The 14,301-nt window shown below is 41.4% G+C and overlaps 1 protein-coding gene and 1 long non-coding RNA gene across 2 annotated transcripts in view; one reads left to right on the top strand and one right to left on the bottom strand.

The window, feature by feature from the left end:
- LOC138157532 (adhesion G protein-coupled receptor E3-like) overlaps positions 1-14,301 on the bottom strand; it is a 246,002-nt gene that overhangs the window by 83,992 nt on the left and 147,709 nt on the right. The gene's annotated exons all lie outside the window — the stretch shown is intronic.
- Positions 5,827-13,935, top strand: LOC138157380 (uncharacterized). Its single transcript, XR_011167378.1, has 3 exons — positions 5,827-5,993; positions 6,353-6,406; positions 13,709-13,935. It is a non-coding gene; the product is annotated as an uncharacterized lncRNA (long non-coding RNA).

Below are 14,301 nucleotides of genomic sequence, written 5' to 3'. Positions count from 1 at the left end.
AGAAAGAAAGAAAGAAAGAAAGAAAGAAAGAAAGAAAGAAAGAAAGAAAGAGCAGGGAGCAAGGAAGGGAGGGAGGAAGGAAGAACATTATTTATTCCAACTGATGCCAACAACAAATCATTTAACCTCTCTAGGCTTCAGAAGAAAGAAAGAAAGAGGGAGAGAAAGAAAGAGAAAGAAAGAAAGAAAAGAAGGAAAGAGAAATAAAGAAAGGAAGGAAAGGGGTGGCTAGGTGGCATAGTGAATAGAGCACCAGCTCTGGAGTCAGGAAGACCTGAGTTCAAACCCGACCTCAGACACTTAACACAAAACCTAGCCGTGTGACCTTGGGCAAGTCAATTAATGCCAATTGCCCTCCAAAAAGCAAAAACAAACAAACAAACAAGAAAGGAAGGAAGAAATCTATCCCAGCTGATGGCAAATGCCAGTTATTTACCCTCTTTGGACTTCAAGAAAGAAAGGGGGGGGGAGGAAGAAAAAGAAAGAAAGAAGGATAGAAAAATAAAGGAAGGAAGGAAGAGAGAAAACAATTCCATTTGATGCAGGTAGCAAATCATTTATCCCTTCTGGGCTTCAGTTTCCATCTCTGCAAGATGGAGATAATACTACCTGTTCTGTCTCATTCATGCTGTTGAGAGGATAAAATGAATAATGCATATAAAGGACTTTTCCCATTTGTAAGATGTAGCAGTCTATGAATCTAAGGGAGAAATTGTCCTGACCTTCCAGTCGCTTGTGCCCACCTCATTGGCTCTCCCTCCTGGCCCTGGCCCCAGAGAGATCACAATGATCATAGTCAGCATTTCTGTAGGACTTTGAGGTTGGCAAATTATTTTACAAATATTATTTCACTTGATCCTCACAAAACCACCCCGGGAGGCAGGGTTATTATCATCACCATTTTATAGATGGAGAAGATGATTATTCTGAACTTGAGCTCAGGTCTTAACCTGAGTTTGGGTTTAATGCTTTACCCATTGAGCTACCTATTTACCTCATAATGTCTGAGATGGAGGGGTCATTGGGGTCACATAGTCCTCCAGATAAACACTGAAAAGCGGAGACCCAGAGTGGACTTTGAACCTGGAGCCTCTGACTCCAATTCCTGGATCGGTTCTCATCTACCACACAAAACTGAGAATAGAACCCACATGCTATGGAGGTCAGGGGATAGAGGGAAGGGAGAAGTCAAGAAACCACAATGTGGCGAAGGCCAATGACCTGGGAAGGCGAGGGCTGCACAAACAACAGTCTAAACTTTCTGGTTTCGAGGGTGTTTGATGACACATTTTCCTTGACACGAGGACACAGAGTACACACGCCTGGCATTTTTGTCCCCATCTTACATGTGAGGAAAGCGCAGCTCAGAGAGGTAGTGATTGGCCCAGTCACAGCGGCTGCTGGAAGAGCCAGAATTTGAGAGCAGTTTCCTCTCACTTTGTCAAGGGCTCCTTTCCCTCTCTCCCATTAGCTCCAGGGATGGAGGCTGACCATGGATGGCATCTAGAGCTGGAAGGGATCACCAAGAGATCCTCTAGGCACAGTCTTCCCTCATCTTACAGAGGAAGAAACTGAGGCCCAAGAGGGGAAAGAACTTTCCTAAGGCCACATGGCTAGTACGTAGCAGGCCAAGATTTAATCAAGGACCTCTAAGCACAAATCCATTATTCTTTTGCTTGCATCATGCACCTCCAGTCACAGGGCTGTTTGGATCAGGGGCGCTTGTACCAAAGTGGTGGAATCACAATTTGACCCATTAACCTCTGTGTGGTTTGTTCAGGAGATATGAGACGATGAAGAGAGAAAAGGGAGCTCTCAGTGAATGGCCTCATTCTTTTAGTTGAAATATGTGAGACAGTAAGATGGTACAATGAAAAGAGCACTAGACCTGGAGTCAGGAAGACGAGTTCAAATTCAGTACAATTACTAGCTGTGTGACCCTGGGCAACTCACTTCTCCTCTCCCAGACTCAGTTTCCTTATATTTAAAGTAGAGATGATAATAACACCAAAACAAAACAAAACTCAAAGCCTCCTGTGATAGTGAGAATAAAATATTTGTAAAGCACTTTGCAAACTTTAAAATGCTATATGAATGTGAGTTATTTTTTTATTACTATAGTCATCTTTTTTATGTAGATGGGAATGAAGTCATATGGGAATAATCCAGGGTTGGGATTTGGTAACGTGTGATCTGCAATAAGAAAAGGGAACAGGAATAGTGTGGAGTTGAACTGGTTCAGCAGGAAGTTGATATTGGGAAGGGAGGAGAGTATATGGAAAGCAGGAGTGACATGAGGTGGATGGATAGGATGACATGGTGAGGATGAAGAGTAGGGTTAGCTGAAATAAGCATAAAAGTCTGATTGGCCAAAGGAGGTTTGGAGTCCTTGAAACTGGAAGCAGAACATGTATTGGTGATGGCCCAACCAAGGGTATGACCATTGTTATGTTCAGCTGAGGTGGAGCAGAGGAGGAAAATCATGGGAAATGAATTGAATAAGGAACTCAGAAGTCAAGAATAACAACATGTAGTTTGAAGTCCTTTAGGGTGGGAATTTGCGTAGATAGAAATACTGTGAGTCAAGTATTTAAGGGTCAGTAGATAAATAACAGAGAATGAACTGAGTGATAAATTTGTATTGTATGAACCTCAAAAGAGAAGAAATTGCTGAATGATGACATAATGTGGGAGAGTAGGAAAATAGCAGTGGGGAGCAAAGATTACTTTGACTACCCCACCATGACAAACGAGTTAGGAAATATGAATGAAAGTGCAGCTAACACTGCACCACTGAAGGGTTGGCCAAGAAATGAAGGAAACCTGAGTTCAAATTCTGGCTCTGCCACTTACTCTGTGGTCCCTTGGTCATGTTAACTCTCTGAGTTTCAATCTCCTTCTCTGTAAAATGAGGGAGTTGGGCTAGATTATCTCTGTGGTCACTTGAAGCTCAAAAATTGTGTTTTAAAAATTTGTTTCAGAAGATAATAGGATTTAGAGTCGGGATCCATGCACCTAATTTTATAGATGAGGAAACTGAGTTTCGGAGATGTAGAGTGATCTGCCAACTGAGGCTGGATAGGTATTAATTAGAAAAGGTAGACTCTGAATCCAGTTTCTCTTATTCTAGATCCAATTTTCCAGCTGTAAAATTTACAAGTCTTTGATTCCCATTTAACTTCAGTATTTCAGAAATCCCTAGAATACAGTCCCAATGTTTCTACCCCCCACTTAGTATTTTATTTTTCCCAATTATATGTAAAGATAGTTTTCAACATTTACTTTTATAAGATTTTGAGTTCCAAATTTGTTTCTCTCCCCAAGACAGCATGCGATCTGATATAGGTTATATATCTGCAATCATATTAAACGTATTTCCACATTAGTCACGTTGTTAAAGAAGAATCAGAACAAAAGGGAAAAACCAAAGGAAAGAAAAAAAGAGAGAGAGAAAACTGTATGATTCAATCTACATTCAGACTCCATAGTTTTTTCTGTGGACGTGGATAGCATTTTCCATCATGAGTCTTTTGGAATTGGCTTAGATCATTGCATTGCTGAGAAGAGCTAAGTCTAACAAAGTCTGTCAATGTATAATGTTGCTGTTATTGTGTACAATGTTCTTCTAGTTCTGCTCACTTCACTCAGCAGCCATTCATGTGAGACTTTCCAGGTTTTTCTGAAATCTACCTGCTAATAGCCAAGTTTCTTTCCAAGATAATGGAAGTACAGGCATCTCTTTCATGGAATGTTTTAATCTCTAGAAAATCCAAACTTACATTTTACTCAACAGCTTCAAGCAACTCTTCTATCAAACTTTTATGTGTGCGTGTGTATGTGTGTGTTACTAAAACATACCACACAAACTGATTTAATTTTTCTCTTTCTTCTCTGCCCCTTCTCTCCTCTTGAAAAGTAGCTAAAGCAGAGAACTGTCCAAAAGTACCTGAAGCAAGGGGAGATGGCAAAGACCGAGAGAATTCTCAAACTCATTACTCCCTCCCCTCCAAGTTAAACATTGATTGTGATTACTACTACCCCTCTTTGCTTACCTGGAAGAAATAATGGAAATTTGATTCCCATGATGTTAAGCAATCACATCCAGCAGACTAGCCACTTGAAAAACCCTTATCCTGTGCTGTATTTCAGGCCTTTTAAATTTCACAGAATTTGACGTCTTCTGAGCCAACTGGTTTAAGAAATGATGAGAAATGTAGCTGAATGGATGCATTTATCTCTTCCCCTTATTTAATAAGCAATTTTGTAATCACAGATGTGATTCCACAATTTGGTTGCTATTTTTGGATAACGTCTTAAGTGTATTCGTGCTAACACTTCTTGGGCTGTGACCTATTTCCTATTGCTGATAAATGAACCATTGCTAAATAATTTTTTGAGACTCAAAATGAGGAAATGACAGTTCTTTCTAGTTCCTTGGTAGGAACTCCTGGAAGCTGCGTGTTCTCCTTATAGTGGTGTTGTCCTAATTGGGATACAGGGCACAGCCCTGCCTGTGCCACAAACTCATATTTTACTTCACAACACACACACACACATACACACACGTCATTCACTCACTAAATAACGCTTTAGGGAAGATTGGTTGCTCTACTTCTGATCCAAGTAGACAAGATATGTAAGGTTCTTGTGTTGGTGGTCAGCCTTTTCTGAGTTTAAAAAAAACCAAAACATGTCAGCTGAAATGACTAATGTAGAAGTTTGTTTGTTTGTTTAACACACATTAATAAGGGTTTAAAAAAATTTTTTTTTCTTGCCTTCTCAATGGCTGAGGGAGGCAGAGGGAAAGAATATGGAACTGAAAGTTGCCTAAATTAAATTAAAAAAAGAAAAATACCTTTTCTTCTGATCTTTCAAAGTGATAGAAGATTCACTGATAGGAGGAACCATCACAACAATCTTGGTGTAATTTGGCACTAAATTCCTAACCCTCCAGAAAGGTTGAGGTTTGCATTGGAGGGCACAAAGCTACCTCGAGGGAATAAGTAAAGAAACTATTTTCCAGTTAACTTGTTTTTCTTCTAATTACAGGCTATCCTATCTACTCTAAAAAAAAAAAAAAAAACCCAACACACAACACATCCCCCTTTTATAAAATTCCAGACCTGAGCATTTTTTTTTTTTTTGCAATTTGCTTTTCTTTAATGAGGAAAAAAAGGTCTAGAAATGGTCATATGCATTTTCCCCCTCCTAGTTTACCCACAAAACTGGTAGATCTACATAGTCAAGTAGATTGTCAAGCAAGAATCTGGCTAAGTAAATTAGGTCGAGCATCTTAATGCGGAGAAACTCAGATCTGGAACCTTAAGTGTATGGACATCAGTGCTGTGCGTCACTGGTTGTACAGTATTTTATGTCAATGACATTCCGGTCAAATAATTCAAATTTTGCATCAAATGTGACAGTCACAGAAATTCTAGCATATTAAGATTTTTCTAAAGTTATTTTCCGTGTTCATGAGCTCCCTTAATATTGATTCTGTAACACTTCTGACCTCCCCCTCCCCCCCCCCCACCCCCCCATAATACCGATTTTCCTTCTAGACCTCAGCATAATGCTGTTCCGAAAGGGGAGGGGGTCTGGGAAAAAAAAACAACTTTCCTCAGTTAACAGAGAAACTCGTGGGGAGAAAGAGGATCGGGGCAGTGAGTGGCGAAGGAGGGTTAGTTCCAGGAGTGTTGGGGTATCTGGGGCCCAGCATCTCCTGGCAGCAGCGCCTGGGAGCCCGGGCTGGGCAGAGGCCAGCAGAGGCCAGGCCGGCCCGGGGCTCCGGCGCAGGCTACGAGCGGCCCCGACACCGAGCAGGGAGGCCGCGTGGTGGCGGGGAAGCGGGGGGCGGGGAGCCAGCTCTAGGCATGTAATGGAGGGAACCAAAAGGGCGCCGCGGGGAGCTATTCTCGGGGCATGCGGATGCGGAGAGGAGGCCTGCATGTTGCATGCAACTGGGGGAGGAGGAGCTCCGAAGGAGGGAACGGGTGAGCAAGGACGAGGGAGGAAGCTAACAGGCGACGGCGCTCTCCGGGAAGGCGAGAAGCAGGACGGCATGCACGCGCTGCACGCCCGCCCCGTGAAGCTGAAGGGGGAGGTGGCGGGGGTGGCTGGCGGGGACACCACCAAGCGCTCCCACCCACTACCCAGGCCGCTTTTTGCAGGACGTCCCAGTCCCTTCCTCTCTTCCCCCTCCTCTCCCACCTGTCCTCCCCCTCCCACTGTGGGGGCAGAGGCGCGAGGCGAGGGGGAGGGCGTGGGAATGGCCTGACGCATGCGGCTCTGAGCATTTCTTAAAAGTAGAAGTGTTAAGACATGTGGTGACTTTTTTCCTCTTTTTCTGCAGTTGAAGATAATTATCTTGGTATTGTGGCTGCCAACGGTCTTCCTGTTCTCTAAGGTAATGAGACAAGGAAGAGAGGGAAGGAAAATTTGGTTTCGTTGGAAAAATTGAAATCATACTCCTTAGTAAGAATTCAAGCAGTGGCATTTCTTAAAATACATGAATGTATCCTAAGTTCTATGAATCAGTTATGTTGCTGTTGTGATATGGGGGTGAACTTGGGCTGAAGGATCTTTTTCTTGTGGCCATGTTTGTTGAACAACATTACCCCCTTTCCTCACTACTAATGAGGAAAAAACAAACTCCTGTAACTTCCTGTTTTTTGTAAAGAGCTTTCTTTGCTGCTGTTGCTTACAAACATCTTTTACTAGCAGCTACTAAAAGTCGATTACCTGCTAAGTGTTTTTATCAATTAATTTATTGAATTCCCCTTGTATCCATATACACTTTATTATTCATGTGATTTTTGTCAGAACAATCTTGTTTTAGTGTAAGATTGTGTGATGATCCTGTGAAGTAGGTAGCTAAAGCACTCTTTTCCCTGTCTCCTGTTTTAACTTCTTTTTTGGAGGGGGGAAGGCAAGGCAGTTGGGGTTAAATGACTTGCCCAAGGTTACACAGCTAACCTGTTTTAACTTCTAATTGATTCTTGCTAACTAGGTGTGGATCTCTGTTGTTTCCATAATGCTAAAGGACCCAAAATACGGATCTTATCTACGTCTTTTCAGTTTGGTGCTCTGGGGCAAACTCTAGTCTCTCATCCTAGTTATAATCTTGCACATGAAACCATAACTCTTTCAAAGTAGGGTCAATTACCATGGGTATTTAGGGTTGTGGATAAAGAGCTTTTTAAGCCTTAAAGTGGTAGAGAAAGGTAAGTTGTTATATAGTTTATGGAGTACCTGCCTTCACATATATGTTCTCATTTAGTCCTCATGATGACTCTGTGAAGTAGGTACCCAAAGTGCTTATCCCCATTTTATGGATGAGAAAACCAAGGCTCAGACACTAGAAGCCACTTGTCCAAGCTCACATAGCTAGTAAGTGTTATTTGAAACTGGTCTTTCTGACTCCAAATCTAGTGCCATTTCCTCTCCCAAGCATATGGCCTCTGCAATATTAGATGACAATGAAATTAAGTTGATTTAGATCACATACTTCCAGTTTTGTGGATGCCATAAGGACAACAAAAGAAAAGTGGTTCCAACTGCCCACTGTGTAACTTGTGTTATGTCATGACATCAGAAGGAGAAAGGCAAGATCCGTGACACATTGCAACTGAAAGTGAAGATGTTAGAGATTAGTAACACGTGAGCCAATCCACAAACCTTATAGTTTCAGAGAGGGCTTCAAAAGAAAGGGGCTAGCTAGGTTAAGAGCTCTCTAGGAAATGCTTCTGTTTTTCTCCCACCCTCTCTCAGCCTCCCCATGCCAGTGATGCTCAAGACCCAGCTGCTGAAGGACAGATCTCCCTCCCCAACCTCAGTTCTGCTCCTTCCTTCCCTCAACTCTACCCCAGTCTTTCCTCTTCTTGATCCACACACCTCTTTTCCTGGATCCTCTGAAATATCAGCTCCATAAGAAACAAACTTTAGTATTTTACATTATTTATCTTATATTGCTATTATATTTTTATTTATGATATTGTGTTATATTTATATTCAACCTTACTTACAACAACTCTTACTCTTTCTATCTTTTGGCACTTACTGATATCCAACTTTCTCCAAATGGCACTGCTTCCCTGGCCACTGTTGCTAGTAGCCATACTTTCTCTCATACTCCCTCTTCACTGGTTCCAATGAGCAATCAGAATACTCCTTGCTCCCCATTTCCTCTTCCAGATTCTACCACCATCACTCAGCCACCCCTTCTCCTTTGAGGTTCATATAATCCAATATTATCACCCAGTCTGCATCCTGGTAACTTCTAGTTACCAACCCTTAGAATATTGTCTTTCCTTTCTCAATGAGTTTAGTACCTTGCCCTGTCCAACCCAACTCCTGCCCACATACTAGGGAACATCAATATACCAGCTGATCTAACTCTACTTCCTGATTTCTTCATCTACTCAACTCCCACAAAGTATCCTTCCATTACTCCTCAGCTAGATACAAAGATGGCTATGCACTTGATCTTGCCACCATTCCTAGGTGTTCCATTTTCATCTTCAAGAACTCCAAAGTTTCCATTATCCTATATTTAACCATCCTGTCTCTTTTTATTCTTTTTAAAATTTAAAAAAAATTTAAATTTAAAGTTTTTTAAATATAATTTTTAAATTTTTTTTTCTTTTTTTTCTCTTTTTATTCTTTACTGCTCCCAAGTTTACTCTTCATTCTTCCCATGACCTCCAATCCCTCTTCCCCTCAGTACTTTCCCAGACCATCACCCTTACAATAATTATTCTCTCCCCACTTCCAAATTCTGACCTCTTGGTGAAGTAGCTGAACTCCTCTCTAGCTTACACCTTCAAATCCCTTGCCCCTTCTTTTGCCAATCATATCTTGCCAAACTCTAGACCTGGATGGCTCCCACCATCCACTTCTTTTATTCCTACTCATGTGTTGCTGAATGGAGCTGGAAGAAGTTATAAAACCATACTGATTGGATCCAAAACAAATTGGTATTATCTGATCTCAACTGAGTCCTCGCTGGATCAAGGTGATCCTAGACTTCAATAATCCCTTCTCTATTCTGTTCACCACATTGGCTGTTCCAAGCATTATCTTCTCTCATAGCATTGCCTCTTCCACCGTCTCATCTGAGGAACTCTAGACTTCACAAAAAAATGAGGCGAGTCACCAAAACGTTCTTCTTTTCTTTTTCCCCTCATTATACACTGCCACCCCCCTCCCAGCCCCCACCCCTGGACATCGTTCTTTTCTATCTCCTCCTTTAGTCTAGTCTCATCTAAAGAAATTGCCCTTTCTCTTGGCAAGGCCAACCCCACTCTACCCAACCCTTAAAAAAGACCTTATTTGACCTTAACGTCTCCCTCAGCTATTGTGCCATATTTCTCCTCTATGTCTCAGTGAAACTCCTTGGAAATCTCATATGTAACTGCTTTTACTTTCTCTCACTTTCACCTAAACCCTATCCAATCTAGAATCTAAACTCCTCATTCAATTGAAACTGTACTCTCCAAGGTATCAATTACCTCTTAATTACCAAATTGAAAAGCCTCCTCTTGGCCTCACCCACCTGACGTCTCTGCAACATTTGTCACCAACCATCTTACATTGCTTATACAAGGCAAAGCATGCATAAGTATGTATGTCCATGCAGATACCCTTTATTTGAATATTGGGCTTGTCTTCATGCAGTCCAGGATTGCACTTGCTACCTCTCCACTTCCCTTGCAAGTAATCTGTTAGGAAGATTCCCTTAGACAAAATTTGGCCCTTTGAGTCTATTCTAACATTTCATCCCAGAAATCCATCACTGAATATTTCAATTTCATATCTTTTTTGTCTCAGATATATGTTTTTTTTTTTTTTTTGCCTTTTTGGAGGGCAATTGGGGTTAAGTAACTAGCCCAAGGTTACATGGCTAGGTGTGTGTGTGTGTGTGTGTGTGTGTGTTAAGTGTCTGAGGCCGGATCCAAAACTAGGTCCTCCCGACTCTGAGGTCGGTGCTTTACTCACTGCACCACCTAGCCGCCCCCCCCCCCCCATGTATGTTTTTATTGACATTTCCCAGTGTGGAAATTCCATCTCCCAACGGAGATTGTAATTATTCTTAAAGAATTGCTTGGGGTCCTAAACTGTTAAAGCGATTTTCCTAAAATGTAGGTCTGACCATGTTACTCCATCTCCCATTTAAGAAACTCCAGCAGCTCCCTATCGCCTCTGGAAATATAAAACTCCTTTGGTTAGCCTTCGAAGCCTTTCATGTCATGCCCCACCCCGACCTTTCCAAGCTTATTACACCTTATTCCCGGACACGTACTCTCGGATCCAGCCTCTTTCCTGTTCCTTGAACAAGACATTCCCATTTCTCAAATGCAGGCCTCCATACCTGGCATGTGCTCTCTCCTCATCTGCCTCTTGGCTTCCCTGGCTTCTGTCCAGTCCCAGCTAAAATCCCGCCGTAAACCATTCGTTCTTCCCGATGCCTCTTAGTTCTAGCGCCTTCCCTCTAGAGATGGTCTCCCCTTTATGCCGTCTACAGCTTGGAACACGCTTGTTTGCATGCTGTCTCTCCCGCTAGACCGAGCACGACTATCTTTTACCTTTCTTTATATCCCAAGTGCCTCTCCTGGTGCCTAGCACAGTAGGTACTTCATTGATGGACTGACTTGCCCAAGGATTAAACAGGCAATATATGTCAGAGGGAAGACCCAAACCCAGGACTTTCTGAGCCCACTGTGCCATGCTGTTTCTTATTTTACAATCAATTTCAGGAAGTCCTGCGCGTGACCTTTTGTCAGCTTTGCCCCGAGTGGATATTAATGCCTAGATGGTCACAGTGCTTGTTCGACTCTATCCTTGCCATATACTTAATGGAAAAAGGCTGATACTTAGACCTTCCCAGTTAGTATCCTTCCTCCTCCACTAAAAGATTACTCTGTATTTATTTGCTTTGTATATGTTCTGGCTGCTAGAGAAGGAAATGGCAAACTACTCCAGTGTCTCTGCTAAGAAAACCCCAAATGTGGTCATGAAGAGTCATACATGACTTAACAAAATTATATGGCAAGATGGGGTGATCTCCTTCCCCACCCTGTCCTAATTCTGCCTCCCCCCCCCATCTTTGGTGACAGATTCCACAGAAGTAGTTGTGTATTGAGGTCTAGGAGTCTCTTGTGTTCTTACCCTGGAGTAGTGTCCTTCTCCCAATTTAGGACACATTTTGCCCATTGCCAAAATTGTTCACTGAGATGTGGCCACTGTGCGTGCTACAGCTTCTTGGAGCCACAGATAAGAGTTGGGTGAATCAGGTCGACAGCAAAGGAAGAAAGCAGACCTGAAAAGTGCGCAGAAGCCCTCACACCATCGGTACTAGTCTTTCCTAAAGAAACCCCACATCCTGGGTTTAGGTTAAGGGATGGCCAGGTGTTGCAAACATAAAATGAACCAAAGAAGCCAGAAACATATAAAATTCTCATCACATATGAATCTTCCCCCAACTGGTTGCAATTATAAGCACAAAAGAATGAAATTCTGATTCTTTTTTTTTTTTTAAAGCAATCGGGGTTAAGTAACTTGCTCAAGGTTACACGGCCAGGTGTTTCTGGGTGGGTGCTACGTGTCTGAACCCAGATTCGATCTCCAGGTCATCCCGACACTGGAGCCAGTGCTCTTCCTCGCTGTGCTACCTGGCTGCCCCAAAATTCTGATTCTTTATGTTTGTTTGAATATATGAAATATTTCCTTATGAGTCTCAAATTTTTATTTGTGACCTAGTTACTCATATTCCGGAGAAAAAAATCCCCGTGATTTCAAAGTTACATCCTCACTTGTTTTCAATGTTTTTGCCTCTTCCTTTTACTTTTTAATTCCAATGTTGAAAAAGTTGGTAAAATAGTCAAGGTTTGGAAGTAAAAAATGATGCCACCTCTGCCTGAAAGGCCATACTACCCATACTATCAGCAGTCCCTGTCAGATTAGAAGAAAGAAAACTGACCCTCATCCTTGTATATTCAAGAATTAATGTCTTTTGGTGGATGCTTAGAGAATCAGGGGCTTGTTTCAGAAACATGCTTCATGCAGATGATTTTGTGTGTAGGATTTCTTCTAGAACCATAAATGTTGATGTCATGTTCTCAGTGATGTGAACATTTTCCACTATATGCATATCAAACCTGCAATTATCTGTGAGACACCCTTTTCTTAACTCTTCCCTGTTCATCTCCTCATTTCTCCAGTGGAGGGGGCAGGAGAGAGAGCAAGATCAGAAGGTAAATGGGTAACTGCTCCTTCTAGTGGATGCACTAGGTCAGAGACAGAAAGACTTGGGCAAGGACTCTCTGATTTTGATTATTCACCTAACTAGCTACCCAGAGGGTTATCTAGGAGATTAGCTAGATATTTAAATAGAAGGAGACTAAAAAAATAGGAAATGGACTATCTCTGTATGTATAAGTCCCACTATTTCTTTCTCTACCCCATCCCTTCCCTGTGCAAATAATCCTAAGGTGAATAGGTGGATAAGACAAATTGTTCCAAAGGCCATGAAGCAGGCTTTGTGGAGTGCTTGAAATTGAGGTCATCCACTGCATCCTGAGACATCAACAGTCATCTTGACTTTGTCTTGCCAATGGAGTGTGATGATGCTGGAAGAGAAAGTGAGACCAATGTCTTTCTGTAACTCTGTCTTGGTCAAATCAAAAGAGATCACCCATACCATTCTTCACCCAATGTTCATATGGATGATTTGTATACGACTTATGGTAGGGCATCTGGAGCTCATGCTGGTCTGATCAGCCAATCAGACACACTTGACTCCAGAATAATGATGTCATTTTCGTCCTCTTTGAGAATTAGGACAAGTTACCAACCAACCAAATAATTCTAAGTCTTCCTTACCTCTCTTTTTCCTGATTCTATGATTTTAAATATTATTATTGTAATAGTAGTATTCATTTACTGAAAATGCATACCATGTTAGCTACATTGTATATTAAACAGGTTCTTATGGGCTATCATGGGAATCTAATCACCATTTGTTGATTGGTTCCTATGTTCCTAATTCCAAGCAACCAACTTAGAAATGAAATTTGGGACCATAATACAGTCATAAATTTATCAATCTCAGTGATAACTTTGAAATTTATATTCCTAGGAAATATTAAAGGAATAGCTACTAATCAGTTTTCTCCTAATATTGTATTCACCAATCTGTATATAATAGTTTATTATATTTACATGATTGAATAAAGCCCCAAATCTCATTAACTTGGCACCAAAAAATTCTACCACCTTTAAATATGTAATATTATAGTGTATATTAATATTAGTGAAAAATCCTTCATCTGGTATGAAATAAAGTAGAAAAAAAAGAAATACTATTTATTATTGCCTATGGTTGCAAAAATAAAGCATGATTTTAATGTTTTTAAGCATCAGTTTCCTAAATATCCACAAGGAGGCACTACTTCCCCATAAAAGAGGGCACTGGAATTCACTCCAAGATTCCAACACTTTCCAGAACAAAAATTCATGCAAGTAATAAGTGTTTATTGATTGGTTAATTGATAGTGAAATAGAAAGGAGGTTGAAAATTTGTTATTAATGGAGAATATTTGTTGAATTGAATGCCTGTTGAACATCTCTGGATATAGCATAGATATCTTAATCCCACCATGTCCAAAACTGAATGCCCCTAAGTGCTCCCATCTTCTTAATTTCCTTACAGAGTTGGGAAACAGAATGTCTTGAGTGAGGAACAGCACTACCACCACCATTGTATAGGTCCTCCTTCCCTCATGCTTGGGCTACTGTAATAGCCTGCTGGTTGGTCTCCTTGCCTCAAGTCTCCTCTCCCTGTGGTTTATCCTCCACTCAACTGGAGGATTGATTGTCTCAAAGTGCGGTCTGACCATGTCCCTGTCCTCCCCCAATTCAATAAATTCCGTGGCTCCCTATTAGTTCTAAGATCACATATGAAGTCTTCTGTTTGTTTTTTTTAAGAAGGGCAATTGGGGTTAAGTGACTTGTCCAAGGTCACGTAGGTAGTAAGTGTTAAGTGTCTGAGGCCGGATTTGAACTCAGGTCCTCCTGACTCCAGGGTTGGTGCTCTATTCACTGTGCCACCTATCTGTCCCATTCTATTTGGTTTTAAATAACCTGGCTCCTTCCTATCTTTCTTGTCTTCTTCTACCTTACTCCTCTCAATGTACTCTGTGACATTGGTCTCCTTGTGTTTCCTCACTAAGAAATTCCAACTCCCAACTCTCTATTCTCTTTCTTTCTTTCTTTCTTTCTTTCTTTCTTTCTTTCTTTCTTTCT

The sequence above is a fragment of the Petaurus breviceps genome, unplaced genomic scaffold (genome assembly GCF_028583685.1).
Source record: "Petaurus breviceps papuanus isolate PSGF00001 unplaced genomic scaffold, PetGlider_PUasm1.0 172, whole genome shotgun sequence".
Taxonomy (NCBI): Eukaryota; Metazoa; Chordata; class Mammalia; order Diprotodontia; family Petauridae; genus Petaurus; species Petaurus breviceps.
The sequence above is the reverse complement of the archived record's forward strand: the minus strand, read 5'-3'. Positions and strand labels throughout refer to the sequence as shown.